This window comes from Falco naumanni, chromosome 4, assembly GCF_017639655.2.
Source record: "Falco naumanni isolate bFalNau1 chromosome 4, bFalNau1.pat, whole genome shotgun sequence".
Classification (NCBI taxonomy): Eukaryota; Metazoa; Chordata; class Aves; order Falconiformes; family Falconidae; genus Falco; species Falco naumanni.
Genome location: NC_054057.1, coordinates 38,052,987 through 38,067,217, shown reverse-complemented (window position 1 = coordinate 38,067,217; position 14,231 = coordinate 38,052,987).

Genomic DNA, 14,231 nt, shown 5'->3' with positions numbered 1-14,231 from the left:
TTCTGTGTCTGTTGCTCCATACAATTTTAAATTGATTTGGTTTAAAAGAAGGGATCAAGTATGAGTTTGGGAGAACAGAAAGGGTGCATTTTTGCTTCTGCTGTTTTTCTCGCAGAATAAAATCTTTACAGCTCGTAGGTGTGATGAGGTGAATTGCAGTTCGTTCCAGTGCCAGAGAACTGTTCTCTGGTACAGTGTTCGCTTCCATTCTTTCAGTATTTTTACCTCTTTAAAGTTTATCTATACAGTTTCTCAGAAATCTGTATTAAAACATATTTCCTAGTTCCTGAGTCTGTGTTGTAATTCCTGTTAATAAAAAATGGTCCAGCTTTCCTTTTTTCTTTTTTTCTTGACTCTTATTTAGCACTTTATTATTTGGCACTGCATTTAATTTCATGTATTTCTTCATCTGTCAGCTATTGTCAAGTCTGAAGTATTTTTCAAATGGCTGTCTTTGAGGAGTGATGGTCTGTGATAAGAGTGGGTTGATAGTGTAGAAATAAAACACGCTGATGGTGTTCCCTGGAGGTAACTTTTGCAGAGACGATGAAGGTCTGCCTGCTGTCTCACAACCCAAGTGGTGACATCCCTGACTTGATAGAAAAGCGTTTTTCTTCAGCAACTGTTACAGAATTTGAAGGGCTGTCATGTATTCTAACAAAAGGGGGAGGAGGGATAACCTTTCTTACAATTTCAAAGCTGGTGAAGTACTTGGGGAACCAAAATATTTTGGGAATATGGAATGGGTGCTGCATTTAAAGAGAAGGTTGAGTGAAATCCATGCAATCTTGTGCATCTTGTTAACTTGTCATTACTAAGCCACAGTTGTGGGCATCAAAAGGTAACAACTATGGTCAAATTTATCTTAACCAGACTTCCCATATACTAACCACTAACTTCATGGTGTAGGCTGTAATTTATGCAAAAAGTCAAGGTAGACATCTAATAATATGTAATTTTGCTTACACAGTTAAAGATGAAACTGCTAGTTTAATGAGACTACTGTGGACAGGAGCCTTAAAGCTTAATGGAAAATGCAAAAATCCCTAAACAATATTCAGACTTCAAATTATTTAACCTTTCTTTGCTGTGTTCATTGGAGCAATTAATTGAATGGAAAATATCCTTATTTCCATACATTAATTGCAGGCTTCTTTGCTTTCCTATGTGTCAGAATTTCTTATTTTTATAGAAACGCTGGAGTTGGCTTATCAAAAAAAAAGGAAAGGTTGCTGGTCTTTGTGCTTCAGTGTAGCTACAGGTAATTGGAAAAACAGCTGTAGAAAGAGGTGACATTGTATCTTTATTTTTCAGATGTGCAGACTAAAGCATTTATCGTTTTCAGTAGGAGCTGCCCCTCCTGCACACTTTTTCAACAAAAGAGATAGAAGGGATAGAACAAATAAACCAAATGAAAGTAGGGAACCAGCATAACCTAAGCTGGAGAGCCATAATATCTCTTAACTATAATATCTATATTATATAGAGCTATAATATCTCTGCTAATCATCTCAGACCTCCCTTACATTCACACTCTAGTCTCTCCTGTCTTTATGTGAAGTTTGCTTGTTGATTTTAGTATTGAAGGTACTACTATCAGAAAAGAAGAGCAATCTCATAAATGAAGAAGTTAAAATGTGTGTTTTATCTTTGCACAGAACAGAATTTCCAGTACTGAAAACTCAAGTGGGTCAGCTTTAAGAGTAATGTTGCTAAGTGTAATTTATTTATGTAAAGAGAATTTTAGTAGGTTGAAGCATACTGTTATAACTTAATACAGGAACATACCTTTTGCCAATTCTCAAATCTTGCATTTGATGAGTCCATTAAGTTGTCTGCACCATGTCTTGCCTGATTGTTATTTGAGTATTAAATAGGCATATAGAAGTAAGTCTGAAAAAGTCAATTTTCTGTTTATTTGGTGGTGGGTTTTTTTCTTACAGTATTTGTTTCAGACTCCCATACATAGTTTTATCTTCTATCCTTTAAAAAAATCAGTGTGCCAAACTGTAGTTTCTTATTACACTAAGTACGTGCCTGAGGAGTGGCTGAACATGCAGTTCTGTAGATTTTTAGTTGGTCCAGAAAGAAATGGGAGAGAATCAGCTAGCATGCTCTTCTTCCCCTCCTCCCGAGTGCCGGGGGCCAAACAGCAACACAGTAAAGGCAAAAAAGACACTTTGAGGGGTAATGATGGGGAGATGTTCAGGGCAGGAGTGGGGAAGTCAGCAGCCTGGGGGGGATGGTGAAGCTGGCAGCAGTTGCCTGTGGCTGTGCCCCTGGTTCCTGCCCATCTGGGCTTGCTCACCTTTGGTTTTGGGGCTCTAATTGGGCAGCATCTCTGGCTGCCCTGTGCTTCGAAATGTGAATCAGGGAGGTGATGGGAGTGGAGGCTTTTCAAGGCTCACCTGTGCTCTCATCTTTCCAAAGACAGGAGGGCCCAGTCTGTTGCTGATTGACTGATTTATCTGTTCTGTTGGCCTGGTCCTAGAACAGCCGCTTGGAGGACAGAGAGGAGGGAGTGCTTGACAAAGTAGGTAAGAGCATTTTGTGACTGAAGTATCATCATTTCTGAATATTCCTAAAGCTGGGTTTCTGCGTGGTGACTCTTGACAGAATTTGCTGAGACCATTCCCCAAATGCTGCTTCACCCAAAACTTAAAAGAAAGGGTCACGATTCTGGTGCCTTCAAGCCAAGTCCAAAACCTATAGATCCTTCATTTATTTTAATGGCTTCACATGGTTTGTGCTCTATCTCTGGCTGAGCAAACACATTTAGTCTTCTTGTGGCATCATTAAGGCTTTGGATTTGGCTTGGGAGTATCAATTGGTTCAATGTTTAAAAGCATGCATTGGCTCTCAAGCCCAGAGCTGTATCTTGTCAACTCCATGTCATCTTCATGTTTAGGTCTTCTTGTCATGTATCTCTGGTTATGTGCGAGTTCAAGTGCATTTGTCCTTAACAACACACTGTAGTTATCAAAAAAACAGTTTCTGCTTTCTTTTCTAATGCTGAGTTCCTACAACTGATGTTAAATGTCAGATAGGAGAACAAAATTCTTTGTTCCACTCTGGCTCTTTGTGGCTGCTTTAAGCTATGGTGAAGTGGTGAAGGCTGGGCAATGTGCAAACAGTGAATGAACTAAACCATCCACGAATGGGAAAAGTTGTGAAGGGAGGCAAAAAGGGAATAGGTAGTGGGGAAACCATAGAGCAGTGGTCAGGGAAAGGTGTTTTCTTTTGCATGTCTTTGATGAGATTTGCTTTTGTATTTTGTTCTGTCCTGTCATCTTATAGAAATCAAAACAGGCAGCTACATTGTATTGCTATAGCAGACATTCCCAGGTTGATTCACTTGCTCTATCAATAGCCAGGCTAAATGTTTGTAGGAAGTCAGGCTGAAACCCACAAACTTTCCGGACCTATCTTGCACAGTTTACAGAGAAACTATGTAGTGGTGTCTTACCTGAGCTTCCACAAAGCAGGAAGGGCGGGCAGAAGGTAAGTCTCGACCTAGAGAAAAGTGCCAGTGGATTTCAGCAATTTAGCAAGTTTATCAGCCTTCTGACTGAATGTCTCGACCATCAGTATGTATTATTAATCAAATGGAGTGACTTTTCTCTTGCTGATACAGCAATTGCTTCTAAACAAGAAAAAGTAATAGAGGGCAGAGCTTTTGAGCTGTCACTGTGAGTCAAGTGCTTGTGTGGCAGATAAATGGGTAATAGAGTAAGCAAAGTCACTTTGAGAACCATGTAAGCTTGAATCTGTTTGTATATTAACATGATGAAGTAAGATGCAGGACAAAGATAAAAAGTTATTTGCAGTTGGTCCAGAGATGAGGGGGGTTTCTTTTTTTTTTTTAACCTTGACCTTCAGTACAGTCTGTGCAAATAGCTGTCGAGTAGCAGCACAGCAAAAAGGATTAGGAAATGTTTAATTACCCCAAGTTGAGGTGTTTTTTCATAGCAGTTTCTGTCACAGTTCCTGAGCTCACTATGTCTCTGACCTGCATCTCAAGGGCAACCTTCCTTATACCCCTACTTGTCACCTGGCTTGAAATAGAATCAGGCACTTGGTGTTCTCAGACCAGCCCTAGTTACTAATTTCCCATGCATCAATTCAGGCATCACACACGCATACCACTGTTGCCCTCAAGGAGAGTCCTTCAAGCTCCCATTACTTCTTTTCATTACTTCTTTTTCCTTTTTACGAACTTGGCACTTCTTACAACGAGATGACCTCTTAAGTCCTCAGCCCTGGCAAAACAGGGTTTGCAGCTTTTCAAGGTGGTAATCTCCAAGGTGACAATTTTGCCTATTGTATTACAGAAGTACCAAAGTTTTCTTTAATGCTGCAATCTTCTTCCTGTATGTTCTTGAAGTTCCACTAATCTCGATCACTACAGAGTGAATTCAGATCAGTTAAGCACTGGACAATTGAGATTGGTGTGGAAAAGAATCAGTGCAGCATCTGCAAGGGGAAATCCTGCCTCCCTGATCTCCTGGGTTCTAGGAAGGTGCTGGTGAGCACACATAAAATTTATGTATTGAGTATGATACAGCTGGATTTTCAAAAAGTCTTTGTCAGTATTGTACACCAGATACTACTGAAGAACTAAATTTGTCTGAAAGCTTGTTAAAGGATGGAGAGCAAATAATTTTTCAGAATGGAAAAGATGAGCCTTAGGGTGTTCCAGGCATAGGTGCTAGGACTCAGCATGGTGGTGACCTAGAGGAGAGGGTCTGCAATGAGATTTCCAGGTCTGTTGACAATAATGCAGGACCAGTTGTGGAGAAGTCTGTGGCAAGACCTCGCAAAATGGAGTAGGTGGGCAGATGAGCCTCAGTATAGACAAATGTGAAGTAAAGTAGCTGAGTAAAAATGCCATGCCTGTGTGACACTGAACTTGGAACTGGCACCTGCAGCTCAGGAGAAGGATCTGAGAGTTGTTGCTGACAATTCTCTGAAATCATATGGCGGCCAAAAGAACCCCTAACAGAATACTGAGTGTCAGGAAGGTGATAAAGGGTGTCAGTTGCTACATTAAACTTTTCGCTTTGTGAGGAGAGCCTAAAGGGCTGGAGCAATTCAGACCTGAGGGAGAGAGGGTGAGAGGAGAGAGATGACTGAGGTTTACAGAAATAAGGCAGTGGAAAAGGTAAGCACAGAACTGTAATCCCACATTACCAGAATTAGGACACACTCAATGAAACTAGTAGGAGATCAGTTTAAAACAGGTAAAGTCCTTCTGGAGTTAGCTGCTGCAGGGCTATGGAGACAGCGAGTATCAGAAGGTTCAAAAATGAACTATACAAACTCCTGGACAGATAGTCATCTTTAGTGAAAGAGATACTAAAAGGGCTTCGTGAACTCCATGACATTGGTAATAAAATTGTGGATCAGGGATGGTAGGAGAGGAATACGCTGTAGCGTTTGCATTTTCTCCCTAAAAAGCCATTCCTTTTGCCACTAAATTCTAATTAATTTTCTTTACAGGCGCTGGGTAGCTTATTTCAAAAAGCATGTTTTGTGGCAGAGCTGACATTTGCAACAGACCAGTGAAGTGCTTTGATGCTTTATTTGAACATGGCCAGAGCCAGCAGGACAAAGGCTTCCCTCTGCCTCAGCTCATTTTTGGGACACAGGTTGCTGGTACAGTTACGCTTTTTTCATTGCAGTTACAAAACAAGAGCAAGCACAGGGGTGTCTGCATGGCACCATTTTATCGTGCTTGCCTTTCTGGGCAAGCTGGTGAAGAGACAGCTCACTCATGGCTCCACACAGGTACAATACCATGTGCAGAGTGGGATCCTGCCAGAGCTTGTGATCTGGAAAAGTATTTCCATCCTTCAGTATTCACCAGTGGAGATCAGATGCTGCGGATTAGGAGGGACAACTTCTTTCTGAGCTTTAGACTTCATTGTCTCAGTTATGTCGCTAAGCTTTCCCTCAAAGGTGATGTCTGAGGGAAGTTTTTACAAAAATCCAAATGTCAGCATGGCAGTGTTGGCCTCCTAAATATCAGCAGGCAAGGGGACTACTGGCCAGAGGGACCTTTGATCTGACACAGGAGACAATGTCTGGCATTTTAAGGCTGCTTCCTATTCCTCTCTGAAGCCACTGATGTCCCTGGCCAGATTTAATTCTGTCAGGGCTTTAGCTCTCCTAACCTGATCCCTGGTGGCTCGGACAGTTTCTCTGTATTCCTCCCAGGCTCCCTGTCCTTGCTGCCACCCTCTGTAGGCTTCCTTTTTGTGTCTGGCCTTGTCCAGGAGCAACTTGGTCATCCATGCAGGCCTCCTGGCATTTTTGCCTGACTTTGTCTTTGTTGGGATGCCTCGCTCCTGAGCGTGGAGGAGGTGATCCTTGAATATTAACCAGCTTTCTTGGGCCCCTCTTCCCTCCAGGGCTTTATCCCATGGTACTCTACCAAGCAGATCCCTGAAGAGGCCAGTCAGCTCTTGATTTGCTTGCTTGCTTAAGAGATTTGAAGTCCTTCCTGCTGCTGCAAGGACCTCTTATCTCCCATGTATTCTGGAATTTTGCTTCAGATCTTGAGAAATCTTCCCTGTCATGATGTACTGTGATATCTTTTCAGCTTTTACTTGCTAAGACTTAACTAATCCTTTCAGTTGTGCTGAACTGGAATTTTCTGACATGTATGTTAAAGAATTTAATCTCTGTTTATATATATGCCACTAGTTTCTACAGGTTGTGACTTTCCATCTCTTCTGCTTTTCCGTGGTGTTTCACAGCTGAATGTCGCAGAGATGAGAGACCTCTTTTAAGACTAAGCCATGCATATTTCTGCACTCTTTTCATATATAACATGGCATGCAGCTTGCCTCATGATATGCAGCTTACTTCCCCCCCCCCCCCCATATTGTTTATGGGCTTAAGGTTCATAGTAATCTATCTAGGCTGTGCAAATTGTGTGAGTTTATTTGGTTTCATCAACTGTGTTTATGAGCAATTGGTGAGAAAAGATGCAGAGAAGTGTGTAGAAATCCAGTTCAGAACTACCTCGTGTAAAAGAGTGATTATATGTCCAGTAAACACTGCTTCTGGTATGTGTTTCTAAAGCACCTAGTGAGGCTGAAGCATTGCTTTTAAATAACTGGAAGTCAGCACTGGTCCTATGTAGTTTGACATCAGAGGTCCCATTTTTGTGGAGGGTTAAAATACAAAGAGTGTGTGACCAGAAGGCTCAGCAGTGAGGCCAACTGCAGAGACCATGCTGGAAACCACTGAGCATGTAGGAGCTGAGCTGATGGAGACTGAGGCCAAAAGAGCTAATGTGTGCAAGTAGCCTCACAAGCGTGGTGGCAAAGGAGTCTAGCAGACACTGTAATCAAAATAAATGTCTCACTCTTTCCACAGATTTTAGTTTCACTTTGCACTTTTCTCCTTAGTCATTAATAGCATTGGAGGCACTTTCAGAAATCCCCTAGCAGGACTAATTTCTTACTTCCTAATGTGCTGTTACACATATGGTAGTGGGAGCTTCATACCTGAATAGCACAGAATAAAAACATTTACAAAGATATTTTTTAAAAGAAAGAGACTAAACATCTATCCTGGGGTACTAAAGTCATAACTAGCCGTATGCTGTGATTAGCTCCTGCTTCTGCTGAAACACACTTCATTTCAGTGCTCAGCTCTGTCATTGAAATTAAGTTGATTCACAGAAGGTTAAAATGGGGTGTAGGTTAATATGATGAATTTGAGTCAGTAGGTTCAGATGGACTACAGCTTCTAAGGAGGAAATACATCCCATATCGCCAAATTATTCTGAGGTAATCAGGATCCAACCTCATTTCCAATTTCCCTGTTATCAGAATTGGTTTGTAACTACCATTGCCATCTGTGAGGAAAATCATATTTTAAAAAGTCATATTAAGAGGGTGTTTAAGACTCAAACATGGGGCCACAAAACTGAAAAAGGAGAGTATTCAAGGCTATCCCGGTGCTGAGCTAGTCTCTTCATCAAATCTAGAATATGGTGGTTAGCCAAAGCTGCCCAGACTGACGATAATCCAAAACTGGCAATAAAATGGTCGGATGCAGAAAATCCTCTAGCACAAGGGGGTTTTGCCTCTCACAATGGAAATAAGAGTAAGGGATGGTATAAACCCCTCTTTCTAGAGAAATCTGGAGAATCCTTTTTCCAGTGGGTTGGTTTTTAGACCAGCTGCACTTAGTTCAGAGGCTGTGGTCTGGGCTGCAGCACGCTGCGCCAGCCGTGCCTAATTCTTAACTCTGGATTTCATCACTCTGTCTGTGTCTGTGTGTGTCTGTGTGTGTCTCTCTCTGTGTGTGTAAAAATGTTACTGTCCTTTTAGCTCATTTCTTTCTACATAACTTCCAATAGTTCCAGATACTCACTCTGTATTTCTGTAAGTGGCATGAAACCCCTAATCGCCCAATTAGAATGTGTAATGACATTGTAAAAATCCCTATTAAACTGAGCAAAGGAATATTTAAAAAGCTTTTAATAGTAGTCACTAGACATGATAGTAGAAGAGGGAGGATAGTTACATGAGGTTTATTACATGCAGATAACATGGTACTTTCTAAATTGAACTTCAAAGGACTACACCCAGTTTATTAATGTAATTATATGAAAAATTATCGGAATATAATGAATAAATTAAAAATGTTATCTATACAGTATGTTATCAGTCTTGTTCTCAGAGAGGAATTAAAAAGAACACAAAGAATTACAAGAATTTAGGCTCTCACTTATTTTCACATTCACATGGCATTTAAAATACTTCTAGATCCTTTGTATTATAAGTCAGATTTAGATGGGGGAAGATAGAAGTCTCTTTGCTTTCCTTGGGAAGAACACAAAAATTCAGTAATGCTTTCAGACATGTGTTGCTGGATTTGGCAACTGAAACGCTAGATTCCTCTCCCTCGGAGAATAAATCAAGAATTTAGAAACTATTGGGGGCAGGGGGGGAGAAGGTCAATAGATGAAATCCTTCAGCTCCTTTTGCTTGCCTACACTTCAAGGTAAGTTTTACTGTGTATTAACCTTGAGACAGTGTTCTCCTTTTCCCACTTTCTACATTGTTTTGCCTTAAACAATTCCAGGTTTATTAGCATGCCCATTAGTAACCAACATGTCCTGGCTGGGCCTTCCTCTCCCTCTCCCCTGCGTCAGCCGCGGCAGAGGACAAGGCCAGGTGGTACGTTGGGGCAGGCCCTTCGACTGGCTGAAATTAATCACTTGGGGGGGTGTATGCGTATTAATTTCAAGCGGGCAGGGTTCCCCAGGCGGCGGGTTGAGTGGGCACAGGGGCTCGGTGCAGCCTGCGGGGGGGACGGGGCGCAGCCGCACAGGGCGGCGGGGCAGCGGCAGGGCCTGGCCGAACTGCCCAGGAGCTAGGCCGCTCGGAGAAAAACAAGGTGCCGGTTTAGTTTTAATTCACGAGGAAAGTTTTTTCTTTCAAAAGAGAAGATTTTTGAACTTTGGAAAACATGAACGTGTAAACGCTGCGAATACACTTACATACACACATCAGTCAGAGGAGGTTAATGCCCATGGGCTACACACCACCCAACCTGGTGATCAGACAGTTCTACGATGGACTTGGATCCTGCCTGTGATGGAATTGTTCTACAGTGTTGGTTGTAATCATTGCATTGATTATTACTTTTCTTAAATTAGTATCATGAGGGAACTGTAATTTGAAAGAATACATCGTTAGATTAGGACGGGAAGCGAATAAAAGGAGCCATAAGCCTATGACTTTCACAACAAATTTCCTTCCTGACGTTCTTTTCAGTACACCAAACAGATTTAAGAGATCTTAATTTTTTCCTTTTGTCTCCTAGTTGCATCAGCTGATGAACTCTTATTCTAAAATACAGATACATGACTTCAGCCAAATTAAGACAGACAAAAATATACTTAATGAAGGAGCACACTAAAGCTTCAAGGAGCATAACTTGGGAATTGGGACTTGCAGCAAGAAACAAATTACTGGGTATCTTTTTAATTCATTTGGAACACAGTAAAGCAAGTCTTCAAGTTATTTTTGGAAGATCTGTGATACAAAACTGTGCTCATTTACTTAATATGAAAGCTGCTCAGCTGGACAGGTGGCTAGATGCAGCCTGAGCTGTTTGTCATTACTGGGACCAACATTCTTGTTGACATCAAACACAGGCCATCAGTCGCAACAGCTGAATTCTCTGTTTGAAAAGTTAGATAATCTTTGGACAACACTGCACCACAGAAAGCCCTGCTAGGTCACTGGCTATCACTTTCCAAGGCCAACCTCTACTCTTCAGTGAAAAAGATGAAAAAAAAATAGCTATGCGGTGGAATCATCCAGTTTCCAGTAAACAATAAAAAAAGGCACATTTAGACACCACCACCCAAAACTGAACTTGGTTAAATGAGAGAAAATGTCCGTTCCTGTACAATATCTGGAGCAGCAGAACCCAATGAACCCTGAGAGCAGCAGGTCTGCATGGTTGCTGTGCCTCAGAGCACACTGGAGAAGAGTCTGGCTTGTAGTGATGGTTGGGCACTGCAGCGCTGCTGCTTTGAGAGTCCAGAACAAACAACCAGAAGTATCTCTGCTATAGAGTAAATAAATAAGGTGTTACCTAAGAGGTGTATATCACTGCTGAGGAGTTCTTTTCTTCACTCAGATGCAGGTGACTGTTTGCAGCTAAGAATACTTTCCTGTTCTTTGAAGATCTATGTCTGTTGCTTCCTAATCCATTTTATCTCAAAGAATGCCCACAATATACTCCCTTCTCTTCCGCTTGTTAGTCTTTTTTCTTTGCTGTTGCTTTAGTACTAAGGAGCTTTTTCTGAGGACACGGGTTATTCTGATTTACTGGCTTTCCATGTTTCCTCTTCTTGTTCTCATTAGCGATTGAGAAATAGTGTTAAATTTTCATAAAATATAAGGTTCTTCTATGGCAAAGTAGCTGTCTATGAAGCAGAGGAGCTGGGTGAAAAGGTGGGTCTAAGGCAATAGAGATTTTGTTTCATTTAATTGGGGTGGAGGAACGAGGACTTAGTGTCACCTCCTTTGGGATACTTGGAGCACGGCATGCAATTATGAGAGCCTTGTTTTGTGACCTTAGGAAGCTGGAATTATCAGGGGCTTTCCTTAGGATTGTGTAACACAAACTTTTTTTCTCCAAGACATTTTTCTTAGTAGGGGCCCTGTCAAATCAAGCTTTCACTAGAAGAAATTACCTTGCAGGAAATTTGTCTTGTGAATTGCTCCTCAGGGACATTTTTTCCTGAGTATACACGCTTACTTATATTGTGCATCCCTTTTTACAAATCTTTAAAAAAAAAAAAAAAAAAGATACATCCATTCTGGATGACCATAACTGCAAGAGGAATTTCAGAAATATTGTCAATACTTCATCAAGTACTGTGGGATTACTTACTTTCTAAACTCTTACTGTATTAAACTGAATAATACCAGAAGTCCTGTCCATTTTATCAAGTTTTAATTAGATGTCTCTTTATAAAGGAGAAACATTAAATATGAATTCTGGAAAATTCTCTACAAGTAAATGAAGTCCTGCTAGAGTACCTTGCGACTGGTGGGTTTTTCTTACATAAACTCAGAAACAAAAATGGGAATTAGTCCTGAATTGCCTACTTATTTTCATCAATTAGATAAAAGAGTTTAGGTACTTAATTTCAAGCTTGAGGTTACCTGACATGAATGTATTCTAGGCTTGAAATCTGTGGTTTTAAAATTTGATCTTTACATTCTCAGTAAGATGAATAATCAAAAGTTATAAACTTTGAAAAAAGTTGTAATATTGCATGTGTTGGGGGGATAAATTCATTATTCATGTAAGCAGACATATCTTGTAAATTTTTACAGATAGACCAACAACAACAATTAATTTGATTGATAGGCCAGTGAGGTACTAGGATGACTTAGTATCAAATTCTGAAGCTGCCGTGCAGTTCTGGCTAGCAGCTTTGCAGTCATGACTCACAGGTCTACCTCCCTATGCCAGACTGACTTCCTTCTGCTCAGATCTTGACCTGCTTCCCTGTTAATTCCTTTTGCATGTCCAGCCCAATGGTCCCAGTCCACTGCCTTCCTCTTCAGGTCGTCTTCTCACCCACCCCTCTCTGACTTGCCTCCTGCCTCCAGCTCTAGTACCTCAAAAGTACATGTTTTTAACAGACTGCTCGGCCCTTTGAGAGCACTCCCTCCACCCAGCACATCTCATCAATGTTTGTTCAGAACCCTCTCCTGTCATCACCTATGGAGAGCTGTATGTTTTAAAAGATTCTTCCAAGAGGCAGCAGGATCCCAGTGGGGACTGTTGCTGTGCAGTACTGGTCAGCAGTGCTCAGGCAACAGATGAAATGGACTCTGGATAGCACAGGCTACCAGGAGTGAAACCAACTAAGACACCATTAAATCTAATGCAGATGCTCTCTGCTGTGACTTGTTTCTTGCTAGTGTCTAAGAGAAACACTTCCTTAAAATAACTTGTGTTTTCACTTGGCATATAGGTCAGCCACCTCGGGTTTTCACAGCACTGTCTTGACGAGACTGTCACGAGCACCATAATCAGTTGGTATGCCTGGTGTCCATCACAAATTTAATACAGTAACCTGGGCTTTTTTCCTCCTAATTTCACAGGACGGCCCATTTTCTAGTGTTTACTCCATGTATTATTTTTAAAAATACTGAGGGAATTGTCGTATCCTGTTTTCGCAGAGGTCCAGGCTCTTTAAATCTGGCAGCTCCTTCTTGTCCAGTGTGGCTTTTCCTCTTCCTCCATGCAGCTAAACCCCTCTTCATCTCACAGGCTGGCTGCCACAAACTTCTAGCCTTCAGTTTTGACAAAGGTTCTTTATCCTGCTTCTGAAACCTGTTTTATAGGTCATGTTTCCAGCTTATCAACCTCAGTATTCCTTTCCTACTTTTGTTTCTTTCTGTTGCTTCTCCATCTTCTGCTGCATTAAACACCCCTGCCTTTCCATTTAAAACTCTTAATTACTTAAATCCGTGCACTTCTTAAGTTCTGCTGTGGCACCAGCCCCTGCCTCTAATTAGTTACCAGCTCCTCTTCAGCTGAATTTTCCTTAGAAAGTCTATACTTTCTCCTTAACTCCTGGAAGCAGGGCTTTAAACAAGCACAAAGCCTCTCCATCTTCCTCAAAACCTCATCTTTCCTGGGAAATGTACTCCAGAGTGGCCAGTTTGCTGTGCCTTGCGCTTCTGACTCGTTTTGCAGGAGATGGGTACTACCACTCGCCAACTATCACATCTACTGTGACAGTCCTCCATTGTAAATGTTGACTGCAATGCTTTTGCAACAGAGACCATACCTGCATTACCTGCATGGATATCACTTGTGTAAGGCCCATTATCACTATATAAAGCCCCTAAACAGCAACCACAGCCCATGCTGCTACTGCATTGTAAGAAAGAACTGGGCTGAGAGATCTGGAGCACTGATTTGCACTGACTCTGTGAAGACCAAATGTATTGCAAGCTAGTAGTGAAGGAGAGTACTCAGTTTTGATTTTGTGGTACTTAATTTTGTGCGGTCCTTTGTTACCACAGTGATAGGAACTAAATAAAACTCTAAGATACAGTTTCTGAAACCTTCTCGCAGCAGAGAGTAGCATGTGGGCTGAACTGTTTTTAACTGGCTTAGATGCTGATTTTGGGATAAAGCTGAGTGGAAAGAACAAGCAACATTTGAATACATTCCTGAAGTCCATCTAGATTTTCATGTTAATAAGGAAGATCTCCATTTTGACAAAGCAGCCTTTCATGTATAACCCTTGCAAATATTTTATATAATTTTTGAGGGAGAGTTTCTTTCTTCATGGGGAAGTAACATTCCCATTATGCTCTGTCCTACAGATTTAAGCAGTCCAAAACGGAACGGAGCGAGCTGTATAAATGGAATCCATCCAATATGCTGCTTCTCTAATATGTCTGGTGTTAAATGATAGTCATTGCAAATGACTAAATGAGATAAGAAATGGGGAAAAAAATCCAAAAGCAACCAACAAAAAGTTGGAGAGGTCTTACAAATAAAGTAGGGTTAATAATTCAAGCTTCTTTTCACAAGACGTCAGCATATGGGTTTATAACTTTACATGTAGTGCTTAAATGTTCACACTCAGAATCAACTGTTGTTGTATGCCTGTGTGTTTGCAAAATCCTGGGCTACCTGCAAGGGGCCCCTTGCCCATGAGA